We start from the raw sequence: 18,605 nt of genomic DNA on the forward strand, positions 1-18,605 counted from the left end.
CGAAAACCCGGAAGGGCGACTCAGGCAAAAGTTAGAGCAAGAGAAAAATACAAAAAAGAAAAAAAATGCAAAGAAAAGAACAAAAAAGAAAATCAAAAAAAAAATGAAATGAAAAGAAATGAAAAGAAAAGAAATTGAAAAGAAAAGAAAAACAAAGCTCGCAAGGTCGAAAACCCGCATCGGGCGCCTTGGTAAAAGTTAGAGCCTAAAAAGGAGAGGTTAAATACCCGAGTGTACCTTAACCCCGAACTACGTAAGGCTTGATTCCCATCTTTGGGATACGTAGGCAACTTCATTCCAAAGTCCAGCCGTAAAACACTTCAAAATCAATTGTGTCCATGTAATGGTTCTGATAATTTTTGCCTTCTCTGTATCCGAGAGTTCGGTTGCAATCATCGCTTCGAGGACTGATTATAATGCGCTACGGTGCCATTCAGACAAGGGGCAACTTTCCGTTGCCATTCAATGCGCTGCGGTGCCGTGCAAACAAGGGGCAACTTTCCGTTGCCATGTAGCTCTCTTCGAGCAAGGGGGCAATTTTCCTCCAAATCCGAGGTTGTGCGTCTCAAGAGTGGGTTCCGTGCTTGTTAAGCATTGGCCGTTTGCAAAAATAGTTTTTGAGAATTTTTACTGAAGCTGACTACTTTTCTCGAAAATTGTTCCATCTTTTCCAAAAACTGGACCATTTCTTGGACCCAAAAAAGGAAAATTTTCAGTGCTCATAGCCTGACTTGCATGATTTCAAATCAAAAATCGAACAAGTGTGTTAATCTAACTCTCATATTGGTCAAAAATTGTTTTCGTAGAAAACAAAAAAAAAATGGTCAAAATGATGAACTAGGGGCACAGTTGAGTCAGGTGTTTTGTCTTTCCCCCGTCATCAACTACCCGCTAAGAAGGGCACCCGACCTGCTAAGAAGGGCACAACTGAAGTCAACAACAAAGGGCTGAAAGCTCTCTCATCCTCCAAGCAATGAGGTATCAAGACAAGTGCGAAGCACGAACTGGAATGGGGCGAGATATTCCACTCCCTCATCTGGACAGATCTGATCATGTCCGAACCTCCCAGCAGAGCATCATCAACTGATGTCAGCTACAGATTTGCTACATACCCAGTTGTAGCGCAACCCCCTCTGTGGGACGAATTCACTGTTGTGAACAAGAATCAAAAGATGGTAGAATACCAGAGGCAAGGGCCCACGACTCCCTGTTTATCCATCAACCACCCAGGGGAGGGATGAAAAACGAGAGATTAAAGAATAGAGAGATGTGCGCTGAGAGAAAAAGCGAGAAAAGGGTTTTGAGAGAAAAACCGAGCTTGAGAGCCGAGTGATGTGAGAATCACAAATAAGAAAGGGTGGGAATAATACCCGGTGAAACAGGCTCCCTGTGCACGTCTGTGTGTCGTGTCTTTTGTTTTGTTTGTCTCGATTCTTGCTTTGAGTCGTTCCGAGCGTGTCTCGACGTGTTTAGGTTGTTTACCTTTTGTTTTCCGTTGTTGAGTCTTTCTCGCTGTGTTCAGTCGTAGGCTCAATACCTGGTCGAAAACTCATCTCTCAATTTCAAAAATAAATCGTTTTGTGCTCAGAGTGCTGTGACATCCTTCACGTTTGTGCAAAACAAGATTCTTTTTTCCATAAAACTGCAGGGTCCACCCCCGATAAGTGTGAACGGTGAAACCAGGACCTATCTGAAGCTATGATGGTTCCAAACTGCAAAGCAAAGACAAAAGAGCGAAAATCGAAGTATCTGAGTTTGTGTCAACTTCAGAAAATTCCGTGATTGTACTCCGGACGTACCTCTTCAGGGCCTTATCAATGCTCCGAAATATGAGTGTACCTCTACCTCAGGCGCAAGATCAATCCTGCTTCAAGGTTATACACTCTTCCACTTACATTTTTATGCACCCACTTCACTTGCATTGTAATGCATTATACCTATCAAGTTTCTTCCTCAGTCATGCACGATATTGTATGCACGGTTCATTCAAAGAAGTTCCGTTTTAAGGTCATTCACTTTCGTGTATCAATCACACACACTCACTTTAGTGTATCAATCACACTTCATTCGCTTAGTGTATCAATCACACTTCATTCACTTAGTGTATCAATTACACTCTAATTTCAATTACACTCTAATCTACTTAGTGTATCAATCACGCTTCAGTTACGCTCTCATTCATATAGTGTATCAATCACACTTCATTTGCCTTAGTGTATCAATCACACTTCACTCGCTTTGAGTATCTATCACCCACATTCTCATTTAGTGTATCAATCACACTCTCTTCACTTAGTGTATCAATCACATTTCTTTCATTTTGTGTATCTATCACACACATTCTCGTTTTCTGTATCACACTTTCAGTGTATCAATCGCACTTCATTGATTTAGTATATCAATCATACTTGTTCACTAAGTGCATCTATCACACTTTGTGTTCACCTTTAGTATATCAATCATACTTGTTCATTAAGTGCATCTATCACACTTCGTGTTCACCTTTAGTGTATCAATCACACTCTGTTCACCTAGTGCATCTATCACTCTTCGTGTTCACTTTTAGTGTATCAATCACACTCTGTTCACATAGTGCATCTATCACACTTTGTGTTCACTTTTAGTGTATCAATCACACTCTGTTCACATAGTGCATCTATCACACTTTGTGTTCATTTTCAATATATCAATCATACTTTGTTCACACTGTGCATCTATCACACTTTGTGTTCACTTTTAGTGTATCAATCACACTCTGTTCACATAGTGCATCTATCACACTTTGTGTTCATTTTCAGTATATCAATCATACTTTGTTCACACTGTGCATCTATCACACTTTGTGTTCGCTTTTAGTGTATCAATCACACTCTGTTCACATAGTGCATCTATCACACTTTTGTTCCCTTTTAGTATATCTATCATACTTGCTCACTAAGTGCATCTATCACACTTTGTGTTCGCTCTTAGTGTATCAATCACACTCTGTTCACATAGTGCGTCTATCACACTTTGTGTTCCCTTTTAGTATATCTATCATACTTGTTCACATAGTGCATCTATCACACTTTGTGTTCATTTTCAGTATATCAATCATACTTTGTTCACACTGTGCATCTATCACAGTTTGTGTTCGCTTTTAGTGTATCAATCACACTCTATTCACATAGTGCATCTATCACACTTTGTGTTCCCTTTTAGTATATCTATCATACTTGCTCACTAAGTGCATCTATCACACTTTGTGTTCGCTTTCAGTATATCTATCATACTTGTTCACTAGGTGCATCTATCACGTTTTGTGTTCACCTTTAGTGTATCCATCACACTACGCTTACCTAGTGTATCCATCACACTCTCTTCACTTTTGTGTATCTATCACGCATGTTTGTCCACTTAGTGTATCTATCACACTTCGTTCACTTTTGTGTATCTAACGCACTTGTTCGTGAGAATTGCATAATTCTCTTACATCCTTTCTGCATGAGATGTAGTTTGGTTCATGTCTACTTGCTGGCATAGCATTCGCTTAAAATGTTGCATTTATTTTGCATAATTGCTTCATCACAGCTACATTCGCGCTATTTTGCGCACCTCACTTGTACTTGTTAGTACATTGCATTGTTTTGAGTGCAAACTGGCTTCGCGTGGCGTATAAGTCCAATTATCAAAGTCTTCCTGCATATCATTTGCATCCTGCCCCTGAACTACGCTGGTTTGATTCCTTGCAAAGGGATACGTAGGCAGCCTGTGGGCACAACCATTTATTTATCGGTATTTTGTTTGTTTGTCCAAGTCTTCGGCCTTGTCAAAAATGGGTCGTCTCTGGGCTTTGACATTCACTCCCGTCATTGTTATGACTTTCGAGTTCTGTCAAAGAGGGGCAACTGTAGACACCCCATTTTTGACCGCCCTTAAGACTTGGGCACCACTGATGTTTTGCTTGGCGGAGAAAGGTGTGCAGGGCAAATGTTCAGTTTCTTCGGCAAGGAGAGAGGCAAATCCTTAAAAACACTTTTTTTAGGGGTTTGGAGTTGAAGAAGAGAGGAAAGGAGAGGAGAAAACTAGTTTGGGAGAAGTTCGGCATGAATCCGAGTAGAAGCGAGTCAAGCAGCCCTCGCTGAATCGGGCTTATCTATCTGTACACTTGGAGTTTAGTTATGAGGTCACCACCATTGGAAAGAAGACTTCTGGGGCTTCATTTTTCACTGAAGAATCTCTTAAATCTGAGTCCGGAGGGCGGAGATATGATTGGTTGAAGTTGGGCATCATCCCGGTTGAGCCGAAACTGAGCAGCCTTCACCAAAACAAGCATAACTTTTTGTACAGTTGGAATTTTGATGCACGGCTGGTGCCATGGGAAAGCTTACTTCCGGGGATTCAATTTGGACACAAGATTGACCTGAAAAGGAGTTCATATGAAGACGTTATGCTCGTTTGAAGTTGGACCTGCAGAGCAGATTTTTCCTGCCGGCCGGCCAAACATTATGCCGACCGGCCAAATAGATGGCCGACCGGCCAGAACAGATGGCCGAACGGCCAAATAGATTGTCGACCGGAAGATTAAAGTAGCTGACTGACCATTTTTGCTAGCCGATGACCTTCCGGAGCATTCTACAGATTGAGTGGATTCCAGCTGTGCCAGCTGGAGGGCACAGACTGGATCCTCCATACACGTGTATGGAGGATCTTGGCTCTTGGTTTTGAAGCTTCTAAGAGAAGTCTTACTCCCTTGGCTCTATAAAGGAAGCTCTCTTCTTCCTTATACTAGGTTAGAAAAACCAGCTGGGATTGATATATACATCCCTCTATATATCTCCCTCTATCTCTCCCATTCAACCATCAAACACCCTTGTTCTTGGGCCATTTCTTCATCAACTCATAGCACAAGGCATCCTTACTCCATTGCAGCAACTTGAGGCTGTTCCTCAGAGCTTAGGAGCACCTAAACTTGGTCCAAGAGGTGCTGGTTTGCTGGTCTTCAAGGGTGAGTCCTCCTCTTCCCTTTTCTAGTCTTTTCTTGCTTCATAGCTAAGCCATAGTTGCTTGCATTTTTGGGCTCCGACCCAAACTATAAATCATCATATTTTGAGGTCCTCTTCATGTTTGATTGAGGACCTCTTGCTGTTTGAGGACAGTAGCTAGCACTTCCTTCTTTATCTCTCCTTTAGGCCCTAATCTTGCATGTTATTTTTGGATTATGTGTAATATGTTTTGGAGCATGATGTAAACTGTAAATAGGCTTATTTTGAGCTCCTCTTCAACATTGAAGAAGGGCTCAACACTGTTTGGGATCTCCATGCTATACTTGCCTTTATATTCTCTTTTGGGTCCCATTTTTGCATGCCTTGGCAGCCCCTGATGTTGCTGTTTTTGGACTTTGGTCCGAACTAAAAACAGCCATATTTTGATCCCCTTGTCATGTTTCATTAAGGGTCTTTGGCTGTTTGATGAATGTTTTGTATACTTGCTTCTTTGGCCACCTTTTGGCCCATTTCTTGCATAAGATCTTAGCCATACCTATGTTTGTTTTTGGGGTTTTTACAGTTCTGTAAATGTGCATATTTTGGGCCCCTCTCCAATGTTGTTGAAGGGCCCTAACCCGTTTGAAGTCAGCAGCTGTGAGTTGCTTCATAATCTCATATTTAGGGCCATTTTTGCATACTAGTTTTGCCCTATTCATGTTTGCTGTTTGGCCATGCTTTGAACTGGAAAAATGATTATTTTGGGGCTTCCTTGCTACTGTCTATTCATTGCATGTCCATATTGTGCATGTTTGGTATAGCTATAGGCCATTTCGGGTGCCAAAATTCATGTTTGGGGACTATTCCATGCATCGGGTGTGCTTTCGCCTCATTTCGGGGCTGTTTTCCCCCACATTTCAGTGCTGAAATCCCATTAGCATGTTTGCATATCATTTTCCGTGCCATTGCATTGCATATGCCATTGCCTCGGTTTGCGTGCCCGTGTGCACGCATTTCGAGGCACTTCATTTTCATCCATCGGCCTCTTATGTGAGTGTGGCTGAGGCTCTCTCATGTTAGTATAAGTCCATGTTGCATTCTATATGCCATTTTAGCCATTGCATTGCATATGCCATTGCCTCGGTTTGCGTGCCCGTGTGCACGCATTTCGAGGCATTTCATTTTCATCTTATGGCCACTGATGTGGGTGCGGCTGAGGTTCACTCACATTGGTGTAAGTCCATCTTGCATTGTGTATGCCATGTTTCAATACGTTGTGCATGTTATGTTGTTAGCATTGTGTGTGCCATGTAGTTATATTGCATGTTTGTATGTTTGCTTGCATGCTTAGGTCGCATGTGCATTGTTGTGCATTGCCTCGCCTCTTGACCAACCATGATTGAGGTTGGGTCCCTTGTATGTTTTGTGTGCATTGCATTTGACATTGAAATGCATACTTGACTCTTTGGCCATCATGCATCGAAATGCGTGATTGGTGGCCCGAGGGTCGAGGGCCATGTTCCCTTGAGTCCATTACATGATAGGGAGTGTGTCCATGCATACATGTGCTTGAAATCCTATGCCATATGCTGTCTATTCTCTGTTGCTGTCAAAACTGTCTTCTGCAGGGAGCTTCTGCCGATCGGCAGAATTTAGTGCCGACCGGCACTTTTTGAAATGTCGGTGACCCAATAAACATCCGATGGAAGTTGTGAACTGCCGGTGAGAATTTCCCCTAGCCGGTGGTGCTCTGCAGCATGCAAGGAGCCTGTCCTGGAGTTTTGGCAATTTTCAGAGAGATATGGCAGTATAAACAGAGGTGGCAGTGTTATGGTACGGGCTTTCCAGGCGAGACGGATCCGAGCATGCATCACTCACGCATCCCAAGGCAGGGCTGCAGCCACCTTCTTGCTGCATTTATTTTGTTAATTAATTAAGGGTTTGTAATAATTAATTAGCTAGGATAGTCGATTTATCATTCGGACTGTATTATTCTTTTGGTCCCTCCGAGCGAGGGCAAACTTGTAATAAATGTGGGTGCATGTGTGCATGTCTTCCAACCTCCACTTCTTTCTCCCTTTTTATTTACCCGCTTATGATGGTAGACTAGGGCATATTTAAATTAGCATAACAGTATGATAGCATGCGTGCATCCATACATTTGTCTTACATGCACCGGGCTCGGCACATCATGCTAACTGCACTTGTATTTCAATTCCAAGTTGAGTACTTGTTAGTTGCAGCATTTCACATGCCATCTTTAGGATAGCCGAGCCTGTTTAGACTGCATCTTTGCATGTGTTGCATTAGCCATTTTTAACATGAACTAGGATCATGCATATGATTACTAACTAGTTTCTGTTTTGGCTCGGAGTACTAGGTAAGCTTTTATGCTTTAGCATATCGCATGCGTGTGAATGTTGCCATGATAGCATGATTACCATGAGGCTAGCTGCTTATGTGATATAACTGCTTGAATGCCTGTGGATGGAGGTCAAATTACATAAATTGGAATAATGCATTAAAACTGTGAGTTTTAAGCCCACCAGATAGTGGAAAAACCGTCTTTTCTAAAGCCCACTTGAGGGTGGCAAAACCTGCATTTTAGCCTACTTGCGAGTAGCAAACCATTTTCAAAACAAACGTGCTATGTTTCGTTCCAATTTAAGCGATTTGGTCTATACTTGTTTGCTGTGCGCATAACATAGTAATTCTAGGCTAACAATTGGTTTAAGAACACATAAAGTTTTCAAAAACGGATATCACGGTTAGTAGAGGCCGGTCTTCGGACCGGGCGAAAGGGGGTGCTCATAGCTGACCTTCCCCGATCGTACCCAAGCTCCCGAGCCGAGACAACTCCGGTGATGACGGACATGTGGCCTTCGGCACCGAGTCAGGGTTTCCTAAATTCTCCCATAAAAAATATTTAGGTGGCGACTCTGTATCTGGCAAAGCAGTCCATGTTTGGCACTACTTTTTCAAAAATCTGTTTCTCAAAACGATTTGCCAGATTTGGACTCTTTGGTTCAGATTAAGAACCGTGACACAAATCGAGTCCGAACTGTAGCGAGGCCCTCCGCGGGCGCATCTACAGATGGCCCAAAGGATCAAGAGTGCAACTTTCATGTCAAATGAAATGCAAACCAAACAAACAAACCAAGGCCCAATTCCTATCACCAAGTCAAGGAACAAGGCATGCATGCAAGATGCAATGCAACCTAGGCATGCAAGCTAAAGATGCAACATGGCATGGCAAGGCACTTATGCAAGCATACAAGCAAACATGAGGCAATGCAAATGGATGAAAAGATGGACTTATGCACGATTTAGGCAACTCTAAATAGACCCAAAACAGCGGCCGAAGTGACCAAAATAAGGGACCAAAATACACATACACGCATGCACATGTTAAGGCCCAAATGCTTAAGCATCAAAGGGCTATTTCTAAGCACATTTGAATGAGGCAATCATGGACATATAGCATGCAAGGTAAGCATTAGAAATCATGTTAGGATGATGTCAAACCAAGCAACAAGATAAGCTAAACATTAGTATGCAAATGGTCCAAGTACTCAAAGTAAACCAATGGAGTATTGAACTACACTTAGCAAGACCGAACATGGCATGAACTAAATGACTAAAAACAGAATTTTAGCACATAAAATAAAGCCCAAAAGACCACTTAGATGGCATCTAAATGGCTCAAATTCAAAGGTATGCACAAGTTCCAAAACATGGAACATGTTACACAAACCTTCAAAGCATCAAAGAGGTAATTAAAGCAAGCATACAAGCATACTATAAGGTCTGAAATGACATGGTGGATGATTCCAAATCACCAAATCAATGCAAAAATGTCATGCTATACACTCACACACTTAAGGCCAACAAGTCGGAATGCAAAGGAGCTATACTAAGCATGCCAAATTCGACCCAAACAACTATGGACAGACCTAAAACATGGCAAAATATGCACAAAAGCTTCACAAGACTAAGCCTAAAACATGCTCTAACAAGGGCTAACAACCTAAGGCACATTGAGGCAATAACATGGTAGGTATGCTAAGCATGCATTGTGTACCAAAACCAACAAAAAACAGAGGTATAATATGACATATTAGGCACAAAAAACAGCCAAGGCATGGTCAACATGAAGCTTAGCTAGATGCTCCCTTAAGAGGCCAAAAATGGTCCTTTTCAAGGACAACAAGGAGAGGGGGTGGCCCTCTCTTTTTGGAGACTTCAAGGCACAGTGGTGAAGAGGCCCAAACACCAAAGTCTCGAAACTTGCTCAAAATGGCTCAAAATGGGGCCTTTCAAGGCTTAAGAGGGGTCAAACACCCTCAAACCACAAAACACTCTTAATAAACAATCAAGAGGGCTAAAAAAAAGAACTTTTTTATGTTATACACTAAGCACAAAAACAGTTCAAAGATAGGTAAAAACAAGATGCAAAAATGGGGTAAAAAGAGGTAAGATTCTCACCCTTGAAGACCTCTTCAACAATGATGCTCCAATGGCCCTCCTTGGCTTGAATCCAACACCAAAACACCAAAATTAGTCCCTTAGAACCTCAGTAACCAAAGGAAGGTGAAACACTAGGTGTTTGTGTGCAATAGTATGGACTAAAGCACCTAGAATACAAAGAGAGTAAAAGAGAGATAGAGTGTGTATCTAACCCTAACCCTAAAACCAGAGCTTCTCTCTGTGTTCTCTTTCTCTAAAATGTCTAAAGTCTCTCACCTAAAGCCAAGAGACAAGGCTCTCTCTTATAGAGCTTATTGTCTTGTAAAGCTTACAAGACAAGCTTCTAAAGAGAGAAATCCCTCCATACACGTGTATGGAGGGGAGCAAAAAGCAAGACAGCTGTCTTAAAATATCTGCAAAAGCAGATGCACAGTAATCAGCCGGCCAAAAATGTCATTTTGACAAAATTTAGTGCCGACCGGCAACAAAGAGTGCCGGCCGGCAATATACATTGCCGGTGGCAGCAAAAACCAGCCAGTGGCCTCTAGCCACTGCCGGTGGTGTGTGGGGATGCCTCACAAGGCATTCCCTGCCCTTCCAAGGCAAAACACAAGTGTTTGGTGCAAAACCAGACACTAAACAGTCAAGTTCGGAGATCCTGAGGCAGGGCGCGTAGCCGAGACCTCCGGGAACTCCAAACGAACACAAACATGGATAATCACCGAGTGTTCAAACGGTGACGTCCAAGTCTTGAGGACGGTCAAAATGGGGTGTCTACAGTATCTCGCGAAATTTGAACAGTCCCGCCTTTTTCACATTCTTTACACAAAAACCAAATGTTTTAAACCAACCATTTCTACTATTCATCATCTTCTCTCTCTCTACCTTCTGAGCCTCCATTTTTACTCAACACTGCATCTACAAAGCTCGTGTTTTCTGCTGATATTATTTCAATCTTCAGTCCCCCCACCTTGAACTGGTATGTGGCTTAAGCCTTTCTTTTTTTTTTTGTTCATTTTGCATAGTATTGTAGTACATAGCATAGTATATATGTTTCTCAAAACACTTTGTAGTTTCCATGGGAAATGACCACTTTACTCCAAGAACCAAGTAATAGATCCACTGGATTCACGAACAATCTGAAAAACGACGCTTTTGATCCAAAATAGAATTCCAACCGAACTAGGAAGTTGGTTGTATCTTTAGGCGTGAACCTAGCCAAACTAGATAACTCTTCTAATGACCGAAATAAAACTTCATCCCAAACCTTTAGTTTCATTTAGCCGAGCTAAAGTCCTCTGCACCAACCGAACTAAGAACAGATAGTATTCCACGTAGCCGAGCTAGACTTATACTAATTTTGCCTTTGTACTCAGCACGGTCCATCGATCTGTGCTTAAGACTTTTCCTTTTCACTTTGCAGACTGACTTAGGTTGGCTAGGCACTCCTTTGAACGCTTCAACCGAGATACTCAACACCATTTCAACACCGAGCTAATTTATACCTATTTTAAGTCCACATGCGTAAATATAGATTCTTAGCAAACTCTCCAGGGGCTATGGCCGAGTTCTAAAGGGACTACAACATGCCTGATGATGTTCATTTTAGTTTAGCCGAACTAGACACCACTCCCTGGGGAAAATCGGGCTTCGTTCCTTCACCCTCCTTTCTATTTTAGAAACCGGACTCCAATTCCCTGTACAACCTCTTCTTTGTGAATTCCTTAGACAAACAAGACTTTTCCCTACCTAGCTTTCCACAAATTCATACAGAATAATAAACGGCATCGCCGAGCTAAATCGCCGGCTTGGCCTCAACCTCGGTTTAGCCGAGCTTTTTCACCAATATTCCCTTGGCCAAAATGAAGACGGCTGGGTATACTACATAAAATAATAAAAAACACCCCAGATAAAGATGTAAACGACGACGATTTTTTCTAGGTCTCTGGTAACTTCGAAGATCAAGAAGCCCAAATACTAGGAGACCAGATTAACTGGAACAAAGGAGTAGCTGGTATAACTACCTCGGCTTAGTTTTGTGCTTTCTTTACTCTGTTTATAAGTTTGGTACCGTGCTAACCGTTGCTTTCTCATTTTGCAGATTTGGACCAACTAAAGCAGCAGTATCAATACCCCAATCTTGACGCACTCCGCGCCGCACTCTGATACGCGAACGAGGTTGGGCCGAGCTATTGAATTCTGAGCCAACATATAGATACAGTGGTAGGAGGAAGACCAGGGTGATAGATTTCCTTTTAGAGCCATCACCTGAACCTGATCCAACCCTTCCACAAATCAACCTTATCCCACTAACAGCGGAGCAAAAAATGGCCAAGAAGAGAGCAGTTAGGGCCCTCATCACCGAAACAAATCAAGCTGAGGTACCACAAGCCGGCCAAACACAAGAGGCTGTGGTAGCACTTCCAACCACCTAGCCTTCATTATCTTGGCCAAGCAAACGTGCTCGAACTTCCACAACCGAGCCACGTCTCGTCGCTGAAGAAGACACCATACTTTCTCAATCTACCCAGCTGAGCCCAGAACCAGTGCGTTTAAACCGGGCTAGCCCTTCAGAATGGGTGCCAAAGATCACTTACAAGAATCGAGCTATTACTAGCACCGACTCGGTGGTCACAAAAAAGGACCATTCGCTGGCTTTTAACCTTGCCAAGAGCGTATGCCTTCCAACTGATATGGAGCACTATGACCATCTCACCGAGCTGAAGGCCATTCGCTCGGCAACAAAATCAATGGTGCTGGTAAGTTCTCCATTTTCTTGTCCTAATTTGCACATCTGTTTGTTCAGCCTTAGATGTAATTATTATCTCTCCTTTTGCAGGCCATGCAGAAGAATCATGTCGCTCACAAGCAGGTGCTGGGGCTATGTAAGACCATGCGGCAGGCCGTGGCAGAGGCCAATGCTAAATCAGTCGAGCTAGAAGAGTCTAAGTAGAAAATGACCGAGCTACATATTGAAATGGCCCGCCTGACCGGTCTTGTTAGCTCAGCTGAAGCTGATAAGCAAAAGGCTGCGGCCGAGTTGAAAGACAAATATCTGAGCGAGCTAGCCAAGCTCGAGAGAAAGAAGAATACTGAGATCGCTCGATTGGAGAAAAGCGTGGAAGACGCTGAAGACCGGGGTTACAAGGAGGGGGAGGCCACTTACATCCAACAATGCGAAGCTGCCAATGATATATTCTTCAAATATGGATAGAAAGCGGCTGTGGCCAAGCTCGGTCATGGCCAAGAGACCGAGGTCTTCCAAAACCCTCCTCTACATTTCATACCGAGCTACATGGTGGAGTATGCTACTGCCATTCAGCAAAAATTTCTTCAAGAAAGGGAGGACGACGAGGATCCTTCTCCTGAAGACAATGCCCAGCCCGGTCGCCAGTCTACCTTTCCCACTCCAGTGGTCTCCATCCTACATTCACCTGTTGCGACTATCGTGGTGCCTTCGACCGAGCTCAACCAAGGTGTGCTTGCCACAACCGAGCTATCTCTGGGTGAAGCCCGGGTTGATTTGGACGCCAACTTGGAAGACTTTTTCTCCTGATTTTTCTTTTCCTTGTTTAACAAAAAAAGTTTGTAACCGGGCTGAGGCCCCACCTTTTGTACTTCTGATTTGGATTTTGAATGAAAATCTTCGTCTTTTTGTTCAGTCTATTCCATACCTGCACTTATTTTTCAACTATAATTTGTATGAAGTATAATATTTTCTGGCCGAGATACCTATCTCGGTCTTAACCTTGCAATCTGTTTGGTTATACCTGCCAACCTCTTCAGCCTAGATCCTTATCTCAGTTGAAGAGTACCAAAAGTTGGTTATTTCAACCAACCACTCTTCAGCCTAGATCCTTATCTCGGTTGAAGAGTATCAAAAGTTGGTTATTCCAGCCAATCACTCTTCAGCTTAGATCCTTATCTCGGTTGAAGAGTATCAAAAGTTGGTTATTCCAGCCAACCACTCTTCAGCCTAGATCCTTATCTCGGCTGAAGAGAGATAGGTGTTGGTTTTTCCAGCTAACCTCTTCAGTTCAGATCCCGATCTCGGCTGAAGAGAAGTAAGTGTCGGTTTTTCCAGCCAACCTCTTCAGCCTAGATCCTGATCTCGGCTGAAGAGAGCTCAGTGTTGGTTATTCCTACCAACCTAGAGCCAAGTGTTTGGTTATTCCTGCCAAACCTTTTCAGCCTAGATCTTGATCTTGGTTGAAGAGAAGTGTTGGTTTTTCCAGCCAACCTCTTCAGCCTAGATCTTGATCTCGGCTAAAGAGAGCTCAGTGTTGGTTATTCCAGTCAACCTCTTCAGCCTAGATCCTGATCTCAGCTAAAGAAAGCTCAAAGTTGGTTATTTCGGCCAACTCTGATTTCATTGCCCCTAGCTCACTAAACTATTTTTACAGAAGAAAACAATTTATGCTGAAAAGGAAACTACTTGTTTTATTATAAAAAGAAAAACTACAAGTATGTTTAAAGAAAAGCTAAAAATAAAATAGTTTGAGATTGGCCGTGTTCCATGGCCTGGGAATGGCCTTGGTGTCTCTATCTTCCAAGTGGTATGCCCATTTTCCTGCTAATCCAACCACTTTGTAAGGTCCTTCCCAATTAGGCCCTAACTTGCCGTATCCGGGTACCAGGGTGTTTCCCATTACTTTGCCCATCATCACCCAATCTCCAATCTTGAATTGCCTCGGATGTACCATCTTGTTATATTTTATGGATAACTCTTGCTAGTATGAGGCGATGTGAACCAGTGCTCTTTCTCTTCTCTCTTCCGCAAGGTCGAGTTTTAAGGCTATGGCTTCTCTATTTAAATCTGGGTCAAAATTTTCACTTCTAATAGTGGGAAGGTCAACTTCTAGTGGGATTACTGCTTTCATGCCATAGGCCAAGGAAAAAGGTGTTTCTCCAGTTGACCGTCGAGGTGTGGTACGGTAAGCCCATAAAACATAAGGGAGCTCCTCAGCCCACTTGCCTTTTGCTTTCTCCAGCCTTTTCTTCAATCCATCTAAGATGACTTTGTTTGATGCTTCCGCCTGGCCATTTGCTTGGGGGTATGCTGGTGTAGAGTTATAGAATTTTATCTTGTACTCTTCAGAAAAGCCTCTAAAAATTTTGCCATCGAACTGAGTGCCGTTGTCAGATATTAGAGCCTTGGGTATGCCGTACCGAGTAATGATATTCTGCCAGACAAACTTCTTCACATCTTTCTCTTTTATTGAGGCGAGTGCTTCTGCTTCCACCAATTTTGTAAAGTAGTCTGTTGCTGCAAGGAAGAACTTCCTGTTGCCGGGTGCCATTGGAAGAGGTCCTACTATGTTCAAGCCCCACATTGCGAAGGGCCATGGGCTAGTTAATGGTAGAAGCTCTCTAGTTGGTTGATGTATTTGATGTGCGAACTTCTGACATTTCTCTCACTTTTTGACATACTTCTCTAAACCTGCCTGTATGTAAGGCCACCAATATCCTTGCGAAATTGCTCTGTAGGACAATGATCTTCCCCCTTGGTGGCTTCCGCATATGCCTTCATGTATCTCGAACAAGAATGCCTCGACTTTGCTGGAATGGACACATTTCAAGTAAGGTCCTGTGAAGGATTTTTTGTACAAGGCCATTGATTGGGAGAGCCAAAATCGCTGTGACTTTGCTCTGATCTTGTTGGCTTCTTTCTTCTCTTAAAGTAAGACGCTGTCTTTTAAGAATACTATAATGGGATCCATCCATAAAGGGCCTAGTTTGGCGCAACATACCTCAGTTACTTCGGGTTCTTCAATGCTTGGTCTTGGTAGGAAGTCGATTAGTAATGGATGTGGGATAGATGTATCTGCCATCGAAGCAAAGCCTGTTAGTTCGTCTGCTCTGTTGTTTTCTTCCCGGCCGATCTGCTCTATTCGTACCACTTCGAATTTCATGATTTCCCTTCTAACTAACTCTTGATACTTTGTCATCCTCTCATCTTTCGCTTCGTAGTCGCCTGAAATCTGGTTTACTACCAGTTGGGAGTCACTGTAAACCATTAGCTTGGTGGCCTATATGAAGAGTGCTGATTTTAGGCCTTCTAAGAGTGCTTCATACTCCGCCTCATTGTTTGATGCTGGGAAGCCAAGCTTGACTGCTTGTTCCACTACTAGGCCGTCTGGTAAGATGAGGACTATGCCAAGTCCTGCACCGTGCCTATTGGATGCTCCATCTACGAAGAGTTTCCACATCTCTCCAACAAATAGCTTCCATCAAGTGGAGGGATCGGATGATGTATTGGGGTCGTGCGTGTTGTTTATGTTTTCTTCCAAGTCCCTGCCTGCTGTTGGGGTTTGCTCTTCACTGTCTGACTACCCCAAGTTTTCACTTGCGGATGAATCCTCACTAGGAATGGCATGGTTTGTTCTTTCCTTCTGATCCTCAAGCCTGTATGGTCTGCAATGTGGCGGGGTGTCTTGTATTAGGGGTTGCGCATTTCTTGCGACACTTTCCTTCCCCATTTCGGTTGTACCAGTCAAGTCAACTGGGCATATGTGATGATTTCCTGGTGTGAACTCTGCCACAAAGTCTGCCAAAGCTTGGGCTTTTATTGTGGTTCTAGGCTGAAACTTGATATCAAACTGTCCCAATTCCACTGCCCATTTCAAGATTTGCCCAGAAAAGTTCGCCCTCTCAAGCAAATCTTTTAGGGGAAAAGCTGTTAGGACGATTATAGTGTGGGCGTGGAAGTAATGCGACAGCTTCCTTGAGGCCATCATCAAGGCTAAGGCCAGTTTTTCCAATGGTAAGTACCTGGTTTCTGTGCCTAGCAAAGTTTTGCTAACATAAAAGATTGGCAGGTGTTGGATTCCTTCCGCTCTGACCAACACCACACTAACTGCGTGCTATGAAACTACTAGGTTACAAAAAGAGCTCTTCTCCAGGTATTGGGGTTACTAGCAACAGTGGAGAAGACATGTATTCTTTCAGGTCATCTAGGGCGCCATCACATTCTTCATTCCACTCAAACTTGGCCTTTAATGCTTGGAAAAATGGTCGACATTTGTCTGACGACCGAGTTATGAACCAGTTGAGCGCAGCTGCCAGGCCAGTGAGATGCTGTACTTCTTTTATTGTGTTGGGCCTCTCTAGATCCTGGATTGCTTTGATCTGAGAGGGGTCTGCCTCTATACCTCGGTTGGTCACCAGGAAGCCTAGGAATTTGCCTGATCCTACGCCGAATGCACACTTGGATGCATTTAGGCGCAACCTGTTCTTCTTCAGAATCTAGAACATTTCACCTAGGTCTTTGAGATGGTCGCCCTCATTCTTGCTTTTGACCATGATGTCGTCTATGTAAGCCTCCATTGTTCTGCCTAACAATGGTTCAAACATCTTGGTGACCATCCTTTGGAATGTTGCCCTTGCGTTTTTTAGGCCAAAAGGGCATGACCTTGTAACAATACAATCCTCTAGGTGTTGTAAATGATGTGACCTCCTAATCTGGTTCATACATAACGATCTGATGGTAACCTATGTACGCATCAAGGAAGCTAAGTCGACTGTGTCCTGTCGTCAGGTCTACCAGTTGGTCTATCCGCGGTAGGTGAAAGTTGTCCTTTAGGCATGCCTTTTTGACTGTTTTGTAGTCCACGCAAATACGCCATTTTCCGTTCTTCTTTGGCACTACTACGGTATTGGAGATCCACCTGGGGTAGTGCACTTCTCTGATAGCTCCTACCTCTAGCAAGTTTCCCACTTCTTCTGCCACTATCTCGGCATGGTGAAGTGCTAATTTGCAAGTGCGCTGTATAGCTGGTCAGGCAGTTGGGTGGACGTTCAGTTGGTGACAGATGAAGTTTGGGTCAATGCCAGGCATGTCATACGGTGTCCAGGCAAACACTTCGATGTTAGAGATTAAGAATTCCATGACCTCTATTCTCTCAATGCTGGACAAAGACGAGCCAAGAAAAAAAAACTTTTCTGGGTCTTTTTCATCTATCCTTACCTGTACCAAGTCTTCTACTGCCTTTTGTTCAGCTGCCTTGCCAATGTCCGGAAATAGTTCATTACTTTCACGTTCTTCCACCATTTGTACATAGCCTTTGGCAGCGCGGCTGCCATTTACTGTGACGAAGCACTGTTTTGACATAATTTGGTCTCCAAAGACCTCTTCTATCACTCCAGCTTCGTTGGGGAACAACAATACTTGATGGTAAGTTGACGTTACCGATCGCATGGCATGCAGCCATGTCCTCCCCAAGATTATATTGTAGGTGAAAGGGACTTTCAATACCCAGAACTCCACCTGTTTTGTCATGGTTCCTGCTTTGACTGGGAGAATTATCTTGCCCACTGGCCACTCTGACATTGAGTTGAATCCGATCAGGGGAGACATTGCAGGTGTCAAGTCTTTATCCTCCAGTTTTAGTTGTTTGAAGGTTTCATAATACATTATCTCACATGAGCTTCCTTGGTCGATCAAAATTCGTTTGACGTCGAAATTCTTGACGCGTAGAGTGACAACCAGTGCATCATTGTGAGGGCAATATATCCTTGCTAAATCTTTGTCTGAAAAAGATATGACATTTGTGGCCTCTGTTCTCCCCTTTTTTATGGCAGGTTGTGCACTTAATACCTCTCTTAAGTGCTCAGCCTTTTTGAGTATTCCCCTGAGCTCACATACCCGCTCAGGTTCGAATACTCCATGTATTACGTTAATTACACCTTGAGGTGGAGCGTCGACCGGCATCCCGTTTGGGTTGTTATGGTTCTGGGGGGCTGGTTGTGTCCCTCCTTCTATGTACTGGTCCAGGTGCCCAGCTGCCACTAACTCCTCCAAATACTGCCTCAACAACGTGCAATTTTCTAGTGCAGTGCCTCTTTTCATCATGGAAGGTGCACCGGGACCTCTCGTTATAGTCCTTTTGTGCTTCTCCCAACTTAGTTGGCCATTGGACGAAAGGTTCGTTGCGTATCTCACTAAGAATTTGGTAGATTGGTTTTTTGAACACTGTGGTAATGGCAATGCGAACTCTTAACTTCCTTTTTTCTGGGTCCTCTCTGTTGGCCCGTCTGCCTCACTCATTCCTGTTAGGTTGTTCTATCGTGTTGACTTTTACTGTAGTCCTTTTATCTGGCATTGCTATTGTGCCAGTTTTTGCTTTAGCACGGGCGCTATCCTCCTTCACGCGAATATGTTGGTGCACTCTCTCC

At 43.4% G+C, this 18,605-nt stretch overlaps 1 long non-coding RNA gene and 1 pseudogene across 2 annotated transcripts in view; one reads left to right on the top strand and one right to left on the bottom strand.

The window, feature by feature from the left end:
• Nucleotides 1-11,790, bottom strand: part of LOC114293466 (protein CLAVATA3 INSENSITIVE RECEPTOR KINASE 6-like) — an 87,032-nt pseudogene extending 75,242 nt beyond the window's left edge.
• Nucleotides 1-18,605, top strand: part of LOC114271786 (uncharacterized) — a 192,054-nt gene that overhangs the window by 131,116 nt on the left and 42,333 nt on the right. The gene's annotated exons all lie outside the window — the stretch shown is intronic.

This window comes from Camellia sinensis, chromosome 5 (genome assembly GCF_055761805.1).
Source record: "Camellia sinensis isolate YWXY chromosome 5, ASM5576180v1, whole genome shotgun sequence".
Lineage (NCBI taxonomy): Eukaryota > Viridiplantae > Streptophyta > Magnoliopsida > Ericales > Theaceae > Camellia > Camellia sinensis.